Raw genomic sequence first — 18,817 nt, 5'->3', positions numbered from 1 at the left:
GTAACTATCCAACCCCCCCACCCCCAATTCTCAAATTGTTTTCTCTTTTACTGCCTTGTGCCTTGGATCTGGAGCCAATTAAATGTGCGCCAGTCCCATACAGCCAAGTTTGAAAGGAATAACTTTCACTCTTGATCCTCCTCAGACATGTAACCAATGAGAGGCCATCTGCTTTCCATGAATGTTCAAGCAAGACAACAGATCACGACACTGAAATCTCTTATGGTGAAAAAGTGAGCTCATGGCTGTCAGTTAAGATCTTAGGTTTTGGGGTTGCAGAGTCAGGCCAGTGAAAGCCTCTTATTTGCCACAGATAGATATCATGCTAAACCAAAATTCTTTAAAATTCCGCCAAAGAAATATTCAGTTGTTCCTTTTAAGGTCTTCTTGCCAGTAAGAAAGGCAAAACAAATGAAATTACAGAAACTTATTTCATAGTTTATATAGTGAGATATCTGAAATCTGTCCCAGGATTTATCCTTTGCCTCTAATGCCAGCTTTTTATAACACCCACAAGCCAAGCTCCCATTTCAAATGTCATGTTCAACATACCACGGAAATCAAATCTATAGTTAGCTTGATTCTGGGTTCCAATGCAGGTTCAGGACAATGTGTGTTAATGTTATAACACAATGTGTTATAAAGATTCCTACAACTCTGGGGAAAAAATATAAAACTCTGGGGGGAAAATATAAAAATGGTAGAAAAATAAGCTAGAGGATGATGATAAATACGATTAAGAGCTAGAAGAGGTTCCTGACAGCAACATTCTGGTCAACTATTTCTTTGTGACAGGCCAAATGCACAACAGCTGTTAGATAGGTCGATGGAAGAGCAGGACAATCTTCAGTAACAACAGCTCTTTATTCATACACAGTGCAGCCAGCTCGTCTGATAGCTTGCCCTTTAATAGGGAGCTGTCAGATGGCTCAGCCAATGACGTTTGAGTATTTTCCCAGCAGTTTGATGGACCTGAGCGTAACCTACGCCCACTCCTATTGAATATTTAACAACGGCCATTTTGTGAGTAGGAAAGCCTCTGTCCTAATAGCCAACCACTTTCTTTGAACACCCAAAGAATGCTTTCTAAATGTTAAATGTTACCACTGGTACCAAATATTAAGAATTTCTGCTTTAACAGGCTATCTGCCAGGAAGAGCCAAGAAGGTGCAACTGGGCAGAAATTAATCAACATACAGTATATTAATGCTAATTCTGGCTTATAGAACCCTGTGTTTAGTTTTTGTATCGCTTCCTTGTAGTGTTGTTCCCATTATTAAACTGAGAGCTCAGTTGTACAGTGAATGTTTTACATAGCATAAGCTCCAGCTTCAATCTCCAATTTCCAAACAGACCTGGGAAGGGTCCTCCCTTTGGCTTTTGACAGCTGCTGGTTCATGCCCCAAAGAGAAGTTTGTTTATTTATTTTATTTTATTTGTCAAACATGTACTAGATAACAGGTATAAGTATAAACAAGGACAGGAACAAGGAATGAGTACAAGTAAATGGGGACAGTAGGATAGGGATAGTAGGCACGATGGTGTGCTTATGCACGTTCCGTTTACGGACCTCTTAGGAATGGGGTGAGACAGTTTAAGGTTGAAGCTGTGGGGGTTAGAGGATGTAACAATGGAGTCGGGTAGAGCATTCCAGGCATTGACCATTCTGTTGCTGAAGTTGTATTTTCTGCAATCGAGTTTGGAGTGGTTTACCTTGAGTTTGTATCTATTGTTTGCCCATGTATTATTGCAGTTGAAGCTGAAGTAGTCATTGACAGGTAGGATGTTGTAGCAGACAATTTTGTGTACTACACTTAGGTCAGACCATAGGTGGTGTAGTTCTAGGTTACTGACACGTTTTTTGCTAATAGCTGTCACACTGTTGTTAGCAAGTACAATAATGCTACAAAGTCCATGTTGTTGGTACTACAAAGTCCATCCTGTGTGGCCATCACTGTGGAACATGCAAGTTCTAGAGGTACATATATGACATTTGGAAGACACTTAACACCATTCTTATTCAATAAGTCTTTGGCTCAGAATGAATTTCAGAGTGGCTATTTTACTTTCTTGTAAAATGTAACTTTAGTTAGTTTTAATTGTTCCTTATTTCTCCAGTTCCCAGAATGGGGTATAAATAAATAAATAAATAAATCCTAGCTACATGGACCAATCATCTGGCTTAGGATAAGAGAGTTTTATAAAGTAAAGATGAAAAGCAAATCGAAACCTTCTGCATTCTCTTCCACCATTCCCATGCAAATTGATAGAAACAAGATTGCTTTGAAAACTTGAAATGGGGAGAAAATTTGGGCCAAATTCTCATTGGTTACATGTGCAGTTCAAGTGTCTTTCTTGTTGTAAAATGCCTGTGTATAATTTCCCACTTAGTTTGCACCCAGTACACTCCCAGTCAATCTTGTGTCACATCAGAGCAAGCACATATGCCACTTAGTTCAGCTAGCGAAAAATATAGATTGATGGTAGTTTACTAAACATCAGCAAACATCAAAATAGTCATCTGGCAAAAATGGGACACTAAGGGGAGGTAAAAGCAGGGAGAGAGAGGAGGGAGATATAAACAAGAGCCAAGAATTTATCTTATCTATCTATCTATCTATCAAAAGGGACAGAACTTTCCAGAGTCACTGGAAATGGTATTGTGGGGAATTAGCATGAACAAACCCAAAGACAGCAGCCTTTGATTGTACTGGAATATATGCTTTGGCCTACTCTATGTGTCATATTTATGTGGTGCCTTCCTATTGGTGGATTGGTGTGTTGATGGTCAGCAATTGGCCATTAGTCAATTGTCTGTATTTCATTAAGTATTGTCTCTCCAATGGGCAGCAATCTGCTTCAAATTCCATTGAATTGAACTGAACTGAACTGAACTGAACTGAACTGAACTGAACTGAACTGAACTTTTTGGAACATAGGAGAAGGCATGATGGGATAATTTCTCCCATTGTCTTTTTTCTATCAGGGACAATAGGCTACTGAAGAAGAAGCAGATTGATAAAGCAAAAGAGAACAAACAGCATCCTTCATATTAAGTTTGAAGCACCTACCAAAAGAAGTATAAAAGAACCCTTGAAGGATCCAGAGAATTGGAAATTGATTTCATAATTGAAGTAATGTACAGGAAACAGAAGATCAGAATTCAGTGTAGGTCTGGTTAGGCTGCAAAATCTCCATTCCCACCCCACTCTGGGGCCAACCAGAGATGGTATTTGCCAGTTCTCTGAACTACTCAAAATTTCTGCTACCGGTTCTCTGAACTGCTCAAAATTTCCAATACTGGTTCTCCAGAATCTGTCAGAACCTGCTGGATTTCACCCCTCGTATCCCATCACTATTTCCAACCAGAGCTGAAAGGCATTACTGAAAGGCATATGCTTGAACTACTGATATCTCATCCAGCATGGTGATACACAAGTTTCTATTCTCTTCAGCATTTTGCTAAGAAAGAAGTGGAAGGGATACAGTATGTTGAGACATACAGTAATAATATAGAACAAAAACAGATACAATTTTTGCAACTTTTCCCTCAGGATATTGACTAAGGTGCTTGATTCCAATCACAGGAATAAGCATTCAAGGTAAAAGTGACCCTACATTAAAAGCAAGAGTTATGTATGATGAAAGTCGACCCAGTGATCACGTTGTTCTAAAAACCTTGCATATAGTGGGCAGTGCACAAAAACAATGGTATAAATTTGACAACTCAGTTTTAAGAACATAGGAAACGACTTTGTACTGTCTGACCATTGACCAAGGACTAAGAACATTGACTGGCAAGCAGGAGTCTTTCCAGGCCAAAATAAAAGGTATACATTTTATCATGGAATTATAGTCCTATGGTTGCACGTCATTAACACTCAATGCTTCATTTATGGAGCAGGGTAGCTCTGCTACCCATGATTTTTCTTCTACAGCTTCTTTCCTGCCTCCTCCTCCTTCTTTTTAGGATTAGGATTAGGACTAGGATTAGGACTAGGATTAGGATTAGGATTCATCGCACAGTAAACCAGATGGGTTTGGCATTTTTGTCTACCTATCGAGTCCTGGGATAGGCAAATCTAGATGTTTGATGGTGTTACAGATATCATTGCAGGATGGAAGCAGTTCCAAGTAAAGGCGTCTTCTGCAATTGACTGGTGGCAAATTTGTCAATGCCTGTGGTGTTCAAGTGCAGCTCCAGTTGTTTTGGGACTGCACCCAAGGAGCCTATTACTATTGTTAACCCCCTTGCTTGCCTTTGCCATAGTTGTTCTATTTCTATTTGTAGGTCTTTGTATTTTGTTATCTTCTCCAGTTCTTTCTATTCTATTCTGCTGTCCCCAGGCACTGCCACATCTACTATCCAGACTTTTTTCTTTCTTATCGACAACTGTTAATTCCGGGGTGTTGTGTAGCATTATTATTATCTCTTTTATTCATTAAACATGAAACTCAGTCATCTGAACATTTTAAAATGTGTCACAAATACCATTGACTGGTGCTAATGGTTGATACAGCTTGCTGCAAGCATCCTAGGTATCAACAAAGTATCTTCTTAAAATATACGATGTTCCAAGTAGCGCAATTATTTGCAGTTCCGCTGGTGTTATTGCAGGAAGCTGCAATTTCTTGATGTGTTTTGTAAAATTCTTGGACATGGTACCAAGTGCCCTGATGACAATGGTTATCACATGTTTCATCCATTGCTGTGTAGTTTTGATGACCAGGTCGTGATATTTCATGATTTTTTTCCAGTTCTTTTTCTTCGACTCTGGTGTCTCCTGGTACAGCGACATCAATAAACTGTACGTTTTGGTCTTCAACAACCATGATATCTGGCATGTTATGTTCCAAATGACGATCTGTCTGTATTCAAGAGTCCCACAAGATCTTCACTGTCTCATTTTTGATAACTTTTTCCATTTTGTGCTCCCATGACTTTTCGGATACACGTATGTCATATTTTTTACATAATGACCAGTGGACTAATTTAGCAACTTGATCATGTCTAGCTTTGTAATCAGCTTGCGCAATTTTTCCGCACTCACATATTAAGTGTGAAACAGTTTCAACTTTGTCATTGAAAAGTCGGCAGTTTGGATTGTTGTGGATTTTTGTATCTTCACTTTCATGGCATTAGTGTTCTTGAGCAGCTAATATTAAACCTTCTGTTTCTTTCTTGATGGTTCCTCTCTTAAGCCATGCCCATGTCAAGCTGTTATCACACTTTCCTTCAATGTTTTTCAAGTGCTGTCCATGCAGGGCTTTGGTTTTCCATCTAATTTAATCTGTCATCCAAGTGTTTTTCCTTATATTCTGCCCTTTGTTTCTGTTGTTTTCATAATGTTCTCCGCTTTCACAGCCTGCAGCAATCTTTCTGTGCTTTGGTTCACATAATCATTCAAACTTCATTTTGCTTCTTCTACAGTTTGATAGATTTGCAATAGCCCTCTGCCCCCTATTCCTCTTGGCAGGTACAACCTGTCGGTGTCACTTCATGGATGTAAAGCGTGGTACATATTCAAAAGTTTACACGTTTTCCAGTCCAGGTTTTCCAGTTCAGCCACAGTCCAGTTGATTCCAGCTGGGTATTATTATTATTATTATTATTATTATTATTATTATTATTATCATCATCATCATCATCATCATCATCATCATCATCGGAAACACATTAACTGCAATCTATCCCATCCACCACCTCCATCAACCCCTCTACACACCCACACTGGATTACATATGCCTACTGTGACTGTGACAATGATAAAAATCAGGGAGAGCTGAAAGTCTTCCATTAAGGGTACTATGTTGTTAAGTCCGTAAGTCAAGGATCTCTAGGGGAAATGAATGGGGACAATGCTTTATTGATCTGTTTGCTGCATCTTGTTCAGTGTTTTGGAGAGATTTGTAAACAACTGTCTGCCTTTACTTTTCTGCACTTACAAACTTAAACATTAAATTATTCTTACGGCTTTTAGATTTTTTTATCTGCTGCTTTGTTTCCTTGGCATAGTTTTAAGTACAGTGAAATAAATGCAATTTTATATTATGTCAATCAATGTACTGTTTCCAGATCATAGGAAGTAGGAAGTGTAGTATAAAATGTATTGATCAGACAATGCATCAAGAACAGGGGTGGGTTCCACTTACCTTTACTACCAGTTTGCAGTGGGAGTGTGCACGCTTTTGTGCATGCACAGAAGCTTCTGTGCATGCACAGATAACCCATGATAATGTGGCAGGTGGGCGGAGCCTCCCACTGGTTTTACTACCAGTTATATAGAACCAGACCGAACCGGGAGCAACCCACCACTTGATCACCTAAAACCGATCAAGAACCTTGTTTAGTTTTGAACACCTTATTTTAAGAAGCTGATGCAGAGAAGAATAGCACTGAAGAAATTAAGTTGTATGAGAAAGACTAAGAGAACTGGGCATCCTTAAACTTTGGTAGAAAAAAAAATGACTACAGGGAAATATGGTAGCACTTTTCAATTCATATCAAAGAAGCATGATAAAATCCTTTCCACATCTTTCATTCTATTATTTCATGAATCTGTTAATAATGTTAAGGAAAAACACTAACAATAAGAGGACTTTGTCAATGGAAGAGTAGTCCTCCACTGAATCCCTTCAACTGGACACCCACCTTGTTTTAACTTAAATTCCTTTGTGGGGGAGGAAAATGAATCACTGGTCTAACATTGCAGTTCCAGCTTTATGCTTGTGCATACCTTTAGCAGAATTCAAGAAAAATATTTTTTAAGTTTTTTTTTTTATTTAACTAAAATAGTAGGTAAGTTCACTTATTTGTTTATGTTCAACATTTGCCATGAAATCTGACAGCTAAATGATGGGGATGAGCTGTGACTCAGAGCTAGAACCTACATAAACTTTTATATTCAGTCTCTGGCAGCTCCAATTAAAAGATCAAACTTAAATAATTCAGACACTGCCTGGACTTAGAAAACTGGGAAACAGTTTGGGAGTTTTCATTTCTCAATCTAAGCTTTCCAGTGGCTTCCCAACCAATAGTAAATAGATCCAACTTCACTTAGTTTTTTGAGATCAGCAAAGTTGGCTGGATGTTGCCTCAACCAAAAAAGCCCACAAAACCTGTCTCATAGCCAAAGAAGCCACAAATTTCAAGGTTGCTTATCCCAGAGAGATTAGGAAGTGATGGGAGCACTATATGCCTCAAAAGAGTGAGAAACTTAAATATGTCAGGACTATCCAAGGGGACCTATGATGTAAGTTCCATCATCTATCTTAGGGCAAAAAGAAATAACACATTCCATTGCTTTATGGATGATGTAAACATCTATGGCTGCTTACATAAAACAGGAAATACAAACTGGACATTGGAGATATCAAGAGGAAACGAGTATTATATTCAGGCAATTAGAAGTACTGTAGTCATCACTGACTGATGAGCTAAGGCACAGAGTAATCAACTACTGCCTTTAGCAACAACAATTAATATAGTGTTAATGAAAACTGTTTTTTTCACTCAAGGTTATTATAGGGATTAAATTATAACCTCATATAGATGCCATTTGCTTTTACATTGTGCAATCTAGTATCTACCAAGTATTAGGATCACCAATTTTTAGCTACAAAGTCTAGATGACCACATTGCTGCCATCGAATGCTTAACCAAAAAGCTCAGTTCTTTAGCTTTCAAATTCTGTGGTAACAGAAAAGTTGTAGTTCTATATCTCAGGTCTATATCTCAGTTTTTGAAACTGTATATAAAGTCCAATATTTCTGAAGGAATGTGTAGAGTTAATGTCAGTTGCATCAGTTTATATAATTTGCATAGTCATATAATTATCCAAGGTATGTAATTCAGATTTAACAAACATCTGAATTTAACACATAGCTCTTCCCTCCAAATAGCTTATTCAGTTGTAATTTATTGCACTGCCAAATAGAACTTAATATGGGATGCTATATTACCCATTATTTGTTACCTTCATTCATTTATTTTATTTGCATCCAACCTGCATTATTTTTACAAATAATTCAAGGTGGTGAATTTATCTAACACACGTTCCTTCTCCTATTATCCCCCAAACAACAACCCTATGATGTGAACTCTGAATTCATGATCTCCCACTTTCTAGCCTGGTACTTTAACCACTAGACCAAACTGACTCTTATATTATGAAGAATTTGATTATATAGTTCGGAAATTGTATGTGATATTATTACTTATGTTACTTATTTATTTATTTATTTATTTTGTATGGCATCCTGTTGTCAGGAGATCTACACCAGAGGTGGGTTTCAGCAGGTTCTGACCAGTTCTGGAAAACTAGTAGCGGAAATTTTGAGTAGTTTGGAGAACCGGTAGTAAAAATTCTGACTGGCCCCACCCCCATCTATTCTCTGCCTCCCAAGTCCCAGCTGATCGGGAGGAAATGGGGATTTTGCAGTAATCTTCCCCTGGATTGGGGAGGGAATGGAGATTTTACAGTATCCTTCCCCTGCCATGCCCATCAAGCCACACCCACCAAGCCATGCCACACCCACCAAGCTACACCCACAGAACCGGCAATAAAACATTTTGAAACCCACCACTGATCTACACTGCTATGTTACAGAGTAGTTCTGGCAGCTGAATTGCTAGTTTGTTCAGTTTCAGAACAAGATGATGACATCTTCTGAGGCCTCTTCTGCCAATCTCACCTCATGTCCAAGCAGGTCCAGCACCAACTCCTGTTGGCCTCATGCAGCTAGACTTTCCCACTGGGTTGCTAGCTAGATAACTGGTAGCCATTTATCTACTTTCAATAATGCTTTCAAATTTCTGGGTGGGCAGGGCAGGAGCTAGAGGCAAGTGACAGAAGCTCACCTCATCCCATGCTGTTACCAGGGCTCAAACCACCAGAGTGTCGACCATTTCTGGTCAACAGATCCAGCATCCTTTGGCCATTGTGCCACTGCACTTCCCACTTATGTTATACTTCAGTTAGACAATACCTTAACCCTAGGTCTTTCATATCAAGCATCCATATTTAAGTTCCACAAAATAGTAGTCAGGAATATAGACTTCAAATTTTCTTTTCCTTGGCAGGTTTTTTGCTTATTAATGGTAGGTATGCACTTGAGCATGGTTATGGACATTACTTTGTTTTAAGGAACGGGTGAAATGGCTTCTCCTTTCTCTAACAAAAATCTCCAGGTTCTGATTATATCCTTGCATGTTTAAACATAAAGTGTCTGTTTTTGTAGCCTCCACCTCCACTCCCATAAAAGAGTTATATAGAAGGTTATACATGCTGAGCCACTAGTGAAAAGTTCTTCTGCACAAGGAATTATGTAAGGGCATGGCCTGCCTGTGCTGTTTTGCCTATGCACAAGATGTTCTCTAAGAGAAATAGACGATCCAACTGCCTTGCTGCATGCTTGCTTCTCCTATATTTGTAAACAAAGCGAACTTTATAAAGATGACTTCCAACAGAATGCAAATTTATGTAGCACAGTTATTGGAACACTTGGAAAATGGGGAAAATACAGAGAGACCAATACTGAGATCTCTAGCCACAAAATCCAAGTCTGCAGTGAAAAAAATTGTTTTAGCTTTGATGCCAGAAGGTAATATCATTTTCTTTCTTTCCTTCTTTTTTTTTTAAGAGTCAGCGGGAATCCAGCAGTGGCATGAATAGTCTAATAGACCTCCAAAAATAAAGTCAATACAGATTAAGTTGCACAGCCCAAATAATCATCCTGGAAAAAATGGCTTTTAACATAAAGAGCAGCTGGCAGAATATTTAGAAATGTTAAGTTAATTCACATTTGGCCAATCACCAACAGACCCATGCTGCCACTGTCATCATTTTCCACACTGACCACTTCACCACTGGCTCAGGGTTGCTGAAGAGATTCAGGCCTCATAATTGCATGATTAAAGCTCAAACCGGTAGTTTTACTGGTCTGCAAATTCAAATGGAGTACGTAAAATTAATATCAATATTTACTGAAATTGTACAAGTAGGCACAAAATATGTATCACTTAGTTTTATCTCTGTTATCTCTTATATAGATATTAAACTTCAGTCTTTCTACTCTATGGCTGTAATAATACTTAATTAACACACAATAAGTATCCTATTAAATTTGACTCTTTACTTTGGGGAAGAAATTATTCATTTATGACATTTAATTGGAATTGCTACTACAGATCTGTATCTGTGGATGATAATATTTCTCCAGGAAAAAATGCATAGTTCATGCATTTCAGGGTGAAGATTCAGCCAAGTGTGATTCTACCAGCTTGACTATAGAAGAAAATAAGGGGGCCTTGAATGTAATGTTGATAGATAAGGTGATAAACAATGGCATTGAATGCAGCTGAACAAATATTAATTAAAGGTGTTAAATAAGACAGAAGGTTGGTGAATATTTCCTTCTTTCAAGAAGGCCAAGCTGACAGTTTAGTCCAATGTATTCACAAATTAGCTTTGATTTCAGTAGATTTTTTTCTGTGTGTGTGTGTGTGTGTGTGTGTGTGTGTGTGTGTGTGTTTGAATATAAGTTTGAATTTGCAGCATTGAATCAAGTTTACCTTTATAGTGAAGAAGATGCTAGGGATACCCTTAAAATGTTTTTATAGAAATTGGGAAGAAATTGATCCACATTACAATGCACATTTTCTCAATTTTCCCTTTTCAAATCCATTGGCAAATCAAAATGAGTACATTTCAATATTCACAATTACAAATATGGAAGAGAGAGAGAGAGATAGAAAGAGAGAGGATGATAGATAGATGATAGATAGATAGATAGATAGATAGATAGATAGATAGATAGATAGATGATAGATAGATGATAGATTTACCATTCCCAAATCCCAGTATATTTCATACTGTCTAAAAATTAAATCCATAAAGGAATTTAAGATGCTTTAACTGAACTTTAAAATACAATTAATACAATTATATTAAAATATATTTGTTAATTAAACTGATGACCTTTCTTTTTCTCTTTAAATAATCTATTCTTTGCTCTTCATCACATTACTCAGACTAATAATAAATTGTCCGTCTGCACATGCAACATTTACAGACCATCACTCCTGCTTTCAGGGAGTTTGAGGAATCTGCTACCCTTACTAATGTCTCTCAGGATTGCCTGACACATAGCAGGTTTTTTTTTTTTAAAGCATTCAGCTTACAAGAAATAATTCATACAACTGGCTATCATTTGCACTTATCCTCTTACTGCTTGAGGTGGAAGAAGAAGAGGATCAGATTGGGAAGATTATTATCAATTTAAGAACTTTATTTGTCTCAATTTACCCTTTCCTGGGTGGATAGCAATCATCAATTCCTGCTTTCAATGGAATGGGTGAGTGGATAGAGCCAATGCCTGCTTTCAATGGAATGGGTGAGTGGATAGAGCCAATGCCTGCTTCTGGAAAGTGGATGCAGCCTGTTTATTTTATGACTGCATATAAATGCAAACAAATAAAAGTTATTGTCTCCAAATAATCCTCCATATTCTGCTTTCCATTAAGCTTTCCCATTCAAATAATTCAAGGGTGTTAAACATTCTTTTACCCAAGAGACCTTAAAGAACAACACATGATTTTCATTATCAAATTAGATCTGTCATCATAGCGGGTTTGCTGAGGTCTGGCAAGATTTCTGTCAGAGCTTCACATAAAAAGTTAACTTTATCCAGCTTTGTAGCATCGTTCAGTCTGGGAATAGCTGCTGAAGGCCTTTGACAGAACAACCATGCCTGGTAACAGAACCATTTCAGTAACCAATCCCACCCCTTAAAAACTCTTCCCTATCAGAAGCCATTCACGTATATCACATCTACAAATATACACGCTTCCACCAACAAAACTATCATGTAGTTGATTAGAATGTTATATACTGGCAACTATGGATAGGATGGCAACTAACCAGTGGTGGGTTTCAACCAGTGTTACAACTGGTTCACTTTGCGCATGCACTTCGCACAAGCGCATTACATTTCAGAACAGCTGAGGCACAGCAATCCGCTCTGCCGCGCCTATCAGCTGGGCTAAAAATGAACGAATATAGGTAGGTATAGTGCAGGGTTGGGCGGGAGGGCCCAGCTGATGGGCGGAGCGAACTGGTTCTCTCTCAGCTCACCATCGCCACTACTGGTTCGCCCAAACCGGGGCGAACCGGTAGAAACCCACCACTGCCTAACATTGCAGCAAATTCGCCTAGGCTCCAGTAGCATGGATAGTGTAGGTATCGCTGGTCAAATTGCATATTCTAGTGAATCTCTAAGTGAATAGAAGGAGATACAATCTTCTACACTATCAAGTTAAAGACATCATCTTTCTGCAAATTCTGCTTACTATTTATATGCAATTGTTTACTGTTTCAAAATAAGGAAACAGTGAATATGTCAAATGTATAACTGTGGACACCTTTCCAGTTGATTCTGTGCTACTTTTTTTAAAAAAAACTGTAAAGTTGTTAATAAAGCCCACTGTTTTCTTATTTTGAATCTGTAAATTAGCATACATAAATAGTAAGCATGGTTTCAATTTTGTAGAAGGATGTGGTGTTTCACTGTGCTATGCAGAGAATCTGTTAGCTTCTCCTCACTTGACTGGGATGCTTAAACATTTGCATGCAATTGTATCAGTATTTATATAAATACACAAAATGCTGCTTTAATTTTCACAGAAATATAATTATATATCAATATCATAAAGAAAAAAGTGGAGCGGTACCTGCTCTGTTTACCAGGCAGATGCTTCTTGTTGGTGGGCAATCATTCCAATGATTCTTTATATTAAAATTTGATAGCTCTTTCCACTAAAATCCATGTTCTGTACGTTAATATATATGACCACTAGACACAGCACATAAAGTCTGGCAGAATAGGAATTCAAGTAAATCATATTCATTAGGATGTGGGAATTCTCAAACAAAAGATGGTGTTTTTTAACTGCTTGGCATCAATATAGTTTTCTCTCCACAATAGGCAGACCAACTAGTCTACTCCAATAATGGCATTTAGGTTAGCGTTCCTGAATATTGAATCAGCTGGTCATTAAAGACCAGCATCAGATCTTACTCCTCAATCTAAGCAGAAGATCTACTGGACAAAGATACTAACTAAACTCCTGCTCCCAGACCTGTGTTTTTCTTCATATGCCCCATGTCTGTTTTTGAATGTTCAGGATACCTGCTTCGCCCTCTACTGAGCTTTGATTGCTGTCCTAGAACTCAACCTCTTTCTAGTTGGGCTCTGCTGTTGGCTCAGTTGAGTGGATAACTAGTTCCCCTGGACGGGAATTGTCTGGGGCTGAAAACCATAACAGCAATCGTTTTACATTCTCATCAAGCCCTTCAAAATATAATTTCATACCTCATAAGTCACATGCCTAAATTTGCATCTTGGTTCCCCTTCAAAATGAAAACCAGTTAAAATGTGCACCATTCCAGAATGATTGGATTGGTTTCAACATTTCAGCTCTATACCCTTTAGAAACACAAAATAAGAGTTAGTATTCTCAAAAAAATATGTTCCTTGTTCCCACCTAAACTCATCACAGCATCCTATAATTTGGGTTTGTTTTATTTCCTTTATTATTTAACAACAACTAAAGCATTGTAATTGCTGTAGCACTACTGGCAATGGTTGTTTGTCTTGATGGTTGCATACCCAGGCAATAGAACTTAAAATACCAGCTGATGGGCACAAGATGGAAGAAAGTGATTGACCTTCTCTCCTTGCTTGTGAACTTCCCGAACACATTGTGAGACCAGATGGGCTGCTCTAGCATGGATCATCTTATGCTCAGATCCTGAAAATGAATTGTTGTGATTGTTAAACATGCACTGAATCCATAGGACAGAGCTGTTGAACAGATATTGAATACAGAAAATAGAGCTCCTGTTGCTAGAATTCCCTAAACATGCCCGAAGAGCAGTGAATTCTTCATTCAGTTCCCAAGTTTGGAGGAGAATTTTATTACTTCATAACAAGCAGGTTAATGTCGTTACACATCTGCAATATCTTCATTTCTATCAGGAGAGTAATAGAACAGATATGCTTTTAAAGGCAACAATCAGTAGGGTGGACGTATTAGCAGAAAGCAAAATAACAAGTTTATAGGCTGATATATCAAGGTCAAAGACTTCATTATATAATATATATGCATACAATTTATAATTTCAGTTATAGCTTTCTTTTGAAGAAATGTCGCCAATCCTATTTGAGAGCTGTAAGACCTCTAGATATTTCCAATCTAGACAGGGAGCTATCACGTATCTCCTACTAAATCTCTCTTTTGTATTGCCACCTGGTCCAAAACACACTGTATACTAGAGGCTTTTCCCTACTCCTGTGTTGAAATGGCCTCCACCCATCCTTGAGTTGGCCAAAAATTATACCAGCATGTTCATTGTTGCCACTAAGATTCTAAGATTATTTGAAGCAGAGCTGCCGACACTTTCCACCACTTTCTCCAAAAAAAGGAAGATTGAAGAGAGAGCAAAAAGATGGAAATGATCAACAGATCAAAGCCCAGAGAGACCTTCTTTAAAAGGAGGCACATAACTACCTATTTTAAATCAGGTGGCCTTACTCTCTCCCTCAAACAGGTATTTTCCTGATCCACAAATCACAACATAGTGGCCATGGAGGGCATGGATCCAGGCCACAGATACAGAACTCATGCCACAAAGAACCCTGTTTCATTTCCTTGCTTTTTGTTACCATATACTCTGCTTTTTGTTCTTACTATTATTTTTCCTGGTTTTAAAAAATTGTAAACTACCCAGACTCATTTGAAATTGGGTGGCCTGTATTAAATAAATAGATACAAAAGAATAATAAAACTGAACCTAACTCATCTCACTAGATTCTGATGTCTAACCTGTAGGAAATGTGCTTTATCTTCTAAGAAGCATACAAAACCAGCTGATCAGATTGTAGGCCCTTATCCTGTCCATCCTCCTCAGTGGTGGATTGCCCCTGGTTCACACCGATTCTATAGAAGTGGTAGTAAAACCAATGGGAGGCTCCACCCACTGACCCCAGCATCATCAGAATGCTTCTGCGCATGCGCAGAAGCTTCTGCATATGCACAGAAGAGTACACATGTGCGCAAACCAGTAGTAAAGGTAAGTAGAACCCACCCCTGATCCTCCTCCAAAAGGGTCTGAGTAATTCTGAGCAACTTTGTTGTGAGATTCCACAGATACAATAAACTTGGAGAAGAAATGATGCTTCATTTCACTTATCAACACTGTGTAGTGTCAGGCCTGCCTACATTCAAAACCCTAGAAAGAAAATCTCCAACTCCATTGAAGTAGAGAAGAGGTACTTTTACTGAGTTTGAAATGATAGCAGCGAAAAGCAAGATCTGAGCCAAAAGGCGTGAAAGTTACATATTGAAAGTTTCCCCAAATCCCTCCCACCAGGGACCCAGGCTGAATGTCCAATCTACATCCCGCATAGTGTCATGTGGGGTACACCTTCAGGTGTTTTCGTCCATCTGGAGTTCTAGGATGGTTGGCCTTGACTGGGTGTAAACAACTCCATTCAGCAGCACAGTAATTCTGAGAGCAAACCTCCCTTTTAATTCACATGGGCCTTCATCACATCAGTACACTTCCCAAACCCCAATGCCAAGCCCCCCCCCCCGTTACTATGGCAGCCAATAGCAAGCAAGCATCAAAGGGAAAACCCATGCTGGAGATGCGGCTAATATGTAGTCTTAAAAATTGACTCTTCTCAGTCTTATTCCCTTCTAGTTTGCTGTCATCTTCATTTTAGAAGTACGTTCAATTGCTTCCTCTTCCTATGCTCTTCAATAAACCAGGAAGTCACTTAGAATTGATATTGGACAGAGAAATTGTGGCAACAATCTCACCCAACCTTCTGAGGGTTTTTGTACTCCAGACATCTATCAGGTACAAGGTGGTGTATTCAGTTTCAATAAATTAACATTTAAAAAAATAAATGTAACTAAAGAAAAAATTGCTTGATTTGAATATAATTCTAAGTTTATGCAAGATCAAACTTCCCATTTATTTCTTATTGATACCATTAAATCCTTTAAAGCAGGAAAAACTTCTGGTGTGCATGTTATCCCATGAAGTGGAATAAGGTTTATATTTTTTTTGTACTGATATTTTAATTATGCCATTTTAACCTCCTTCAGGAAAGCTTATATAACTAACATTTTGAAGCCTGGAAATATTCCATAAACTATCCTGCCATCTCCTTGGTAAATATTGATGCAAAAGTAGTAGTATGCAGATTACAGATGATACTAACTTTGATTTTCCATCCTGCACAATCTGGTTTTATAAAAGGCTGGCCAATATCAAATAACAGTACTAGTTAACATTCTGGCTTTATAATCACAAAATTGAAATAATCAAAAGTGATGGTTGCATTGAAGTGGAAAAGGCCTTTGATATAGTAAAGGTTTTTAGCAAGTTTTTAATCTAAATCTTGATTTCTTCCTCATTAATGAATTGGACAAAAATGTGGTATTCTACCTCTTCTGCTAAGATGATTACAAGCAGAATTTTCATTTATCAAAATGTCTTGTGTAACCTATCATGACTTTATAATTTGATATTGAAATCATTGGCTCGTTGTTAGACAAATGGAAGACATTTGGGACATAACAGCCATTAGAGTTGAACACAAGTAGTTAGTAGTTGATAATTATAAAAATAGAAATAGAATAACAGAGTTGGAAGGGAACTTGGAGATCTTCTAGTCCAACCCCCTGCCCAGGCAGGAAACCCTACACCACTTCAGACAAATGGTTATCCAACATCTTCTTAAAAATTTCCAGTGTTGGAGCATTTACAACTTCTACAGGCAAGTTGTTCCACTTATTAATTGTTCTAACTGTCAGGAAATTTCTCCTTAGTTCTAAGTTGCTTCTCTCCTTGATTAGTTTCCACCCATTGCTTCTTGTTCTACCCTCAGGTGCTTTGGAGAATAGTTTGACTCCCTCTTCTTTGTGGCAACCCCTGAGATATTGGAATACTGCTATCATATCTCCCCTAGTCCTTCTTTTCATTAAACTAGACATACCCAGTTCCTGCAACCATTCTTCATATGTTTTAGCCTCCTAATCATCTTTGTTGCTCTTCTCTGCACTCTTTCTAGAGTCTCGACACCTTTTTTACATAATTATGTTTTTCTCTATCAAAATTGACTGATACTATGCAAGAGTTTGGAAATTTATCTGATTGCTGTATTAATTGGAGTAAGTCTCAAATACTTCTGATAGGTGCTAATACTGTACATCAATGGAAATTTGTAAAAATGATGTTTTCCTTGTTGTGTGAATTGTTCTAAATTTCTAAGAATAATTTTTCTAAGGAAACATTCTTCATTGGTGCACCTCAAAATATCAGATTGCTTATCTCAGAAGGAAAATTGACAAGATAGGATAGATTATAGAAAGAAAAGAGCCATGCTATAATTTTAGAGGAAGAGATAAATTCATAATTGTACTTACAATTACAGTATGTTGTAAAGAAGATCAGAAACCACTTCTTTGTTGTTGTTGTTTTCTTTTCTCATTTTAACATAGAATAACATAGAATAATAAGAGTGGAAGGACCTTGGAGATCTTCTAGTCCAATCCACTACTCAAAAAGGAGACTTTATACTATTCCAGAAGAATTGTTGTTCAATCTCTTCTTGAAAACCTCCAGTGATGAAGCACCTACAATTTCTGGAGGCAAGCCATTCCAGTGATTAATTGTTCATACTGTCAAAAATGTTTCCTTAGTTCTAAATTGGGCCTCTCTTTAATGATCTTCCACCTGTTACTTCTGTTACTTCTTGTCCTGCCCTGAGGTGCTTTGGAGAATAGGTTAACCCCCTAATCTGACTTTTTGAAGAAAAGTAAATGTTGAAAAAATAAATATTTAATGAAACCTCTTATATTTACTTTTAAATTATTTTGAGCAGACTAATAGTATAATTTTTCTGTAGAAAAGGCCTTTCACCCCATAAGATTTGTTTTATATAACTTACAAAAATTATGAGATTTTAACTTTTCTGACTTCAGATTTATTCATTTTATATATTAGTTTTTGTATTACTTTGTATTATATTATGAATAATTTGTTCACAAGTAACTCATGTCAGTCCTAATCTCCATCTATAGATTTGTCTGTCTGTCTGTCTGTCTGTCTGTCTGTCTGTCTGTCTGTCTGTCTGTCTATCTATCTATCTATCTTCTGAGGCTACACTCCAAGCTAGCATCAGATCAGGTGAGATAGGGACTTGTGTATCCGAGCATGTGAAGGCAGATTCCAGTGGATTGAGCAGATGAAACCTACCAGAATGGGACAATGGTCATGAAGGCATTTTCTGCAAGCGACGTGGCATGCTAAGAGCACAGCAAGACACAAAAGACACCCTGGTCAACCACTGTGCCCAGCCCATGTCCAACTGTCTCAACTCTTGTCCTGCCATTGGAGCAAGATAAAATCTGGGAAGAGAGAGTGAGGCTGACCATACACACCTCTCCCTCACTTTAATCCAATTCACGTGCAAGTCATGACATCCCCCCCAACTGTCATAAACCTTCAAAGTCCTTGGCAATGGGCAAGCGATGAAGCAGCAGGTGTGGATACACTGGGAGCTGTAGCCACGGACTTGCACACAGGCGGCTCAGGTCTAATGGTCGTCTCTTGCTGACCAAAGCAACAGTTGGATTTGGCATCTACCTGAGTGATAGAGCAGCCCTTTTTAGGACCACACTGCTCCTCTCTGTACTAAGAGGAAGGGGCTAGAAAAGGTCCCCTAAACATTGTTTGCTTCACAG

General features: G+C 38.1%; 1 long non-coding RNA gene across 2 annotated transcripts in view; it reads right to left on the bottom strand.

Annotated features, from left to right (window-relative positions):
• The window catches only part of LOC148116397 (uncharacterized), a 51,036-nt gene extending 33,363 nt beyond the window's left edge, over positions 1-17,673 (bottom strand). The window contains exon 1 of one of the 2 annotated variants that reach the window (XR_015728550.1): positions 17,498-17,673. This is a non-coding gene — a long non-coding RNA (uncharacterized LOC148116397). The remainder of the gene's footprint in view (positions 1-17,497) is intronic. The other variant, XR_015728549.1, reaches the window with a different exon arrangement.
• Between the last annotated feature and the right edge of the window lie 1,144 nt (positions 17,674-18,817).

This window comes from Pantherophis guttatus, chromosome 1, assembly GCF_059756535.1.
Source record: "Pantherophis guttatus breed Tessera chromosome 1, ASM5975653v1, whole genome shotgun sequence".
Taxonomy (NCBI): domain Eukaryota; kingdom Metazoa; phylum Chordata; class Lepidosauria; order Squamata; family Colubridae; genus Pantherophis; species Pantherophis guttatus.
Note: the sequence above shows the minus strand (reverse complement) of the source record. Positions and strands in the feature narration are given on the sequence as shown.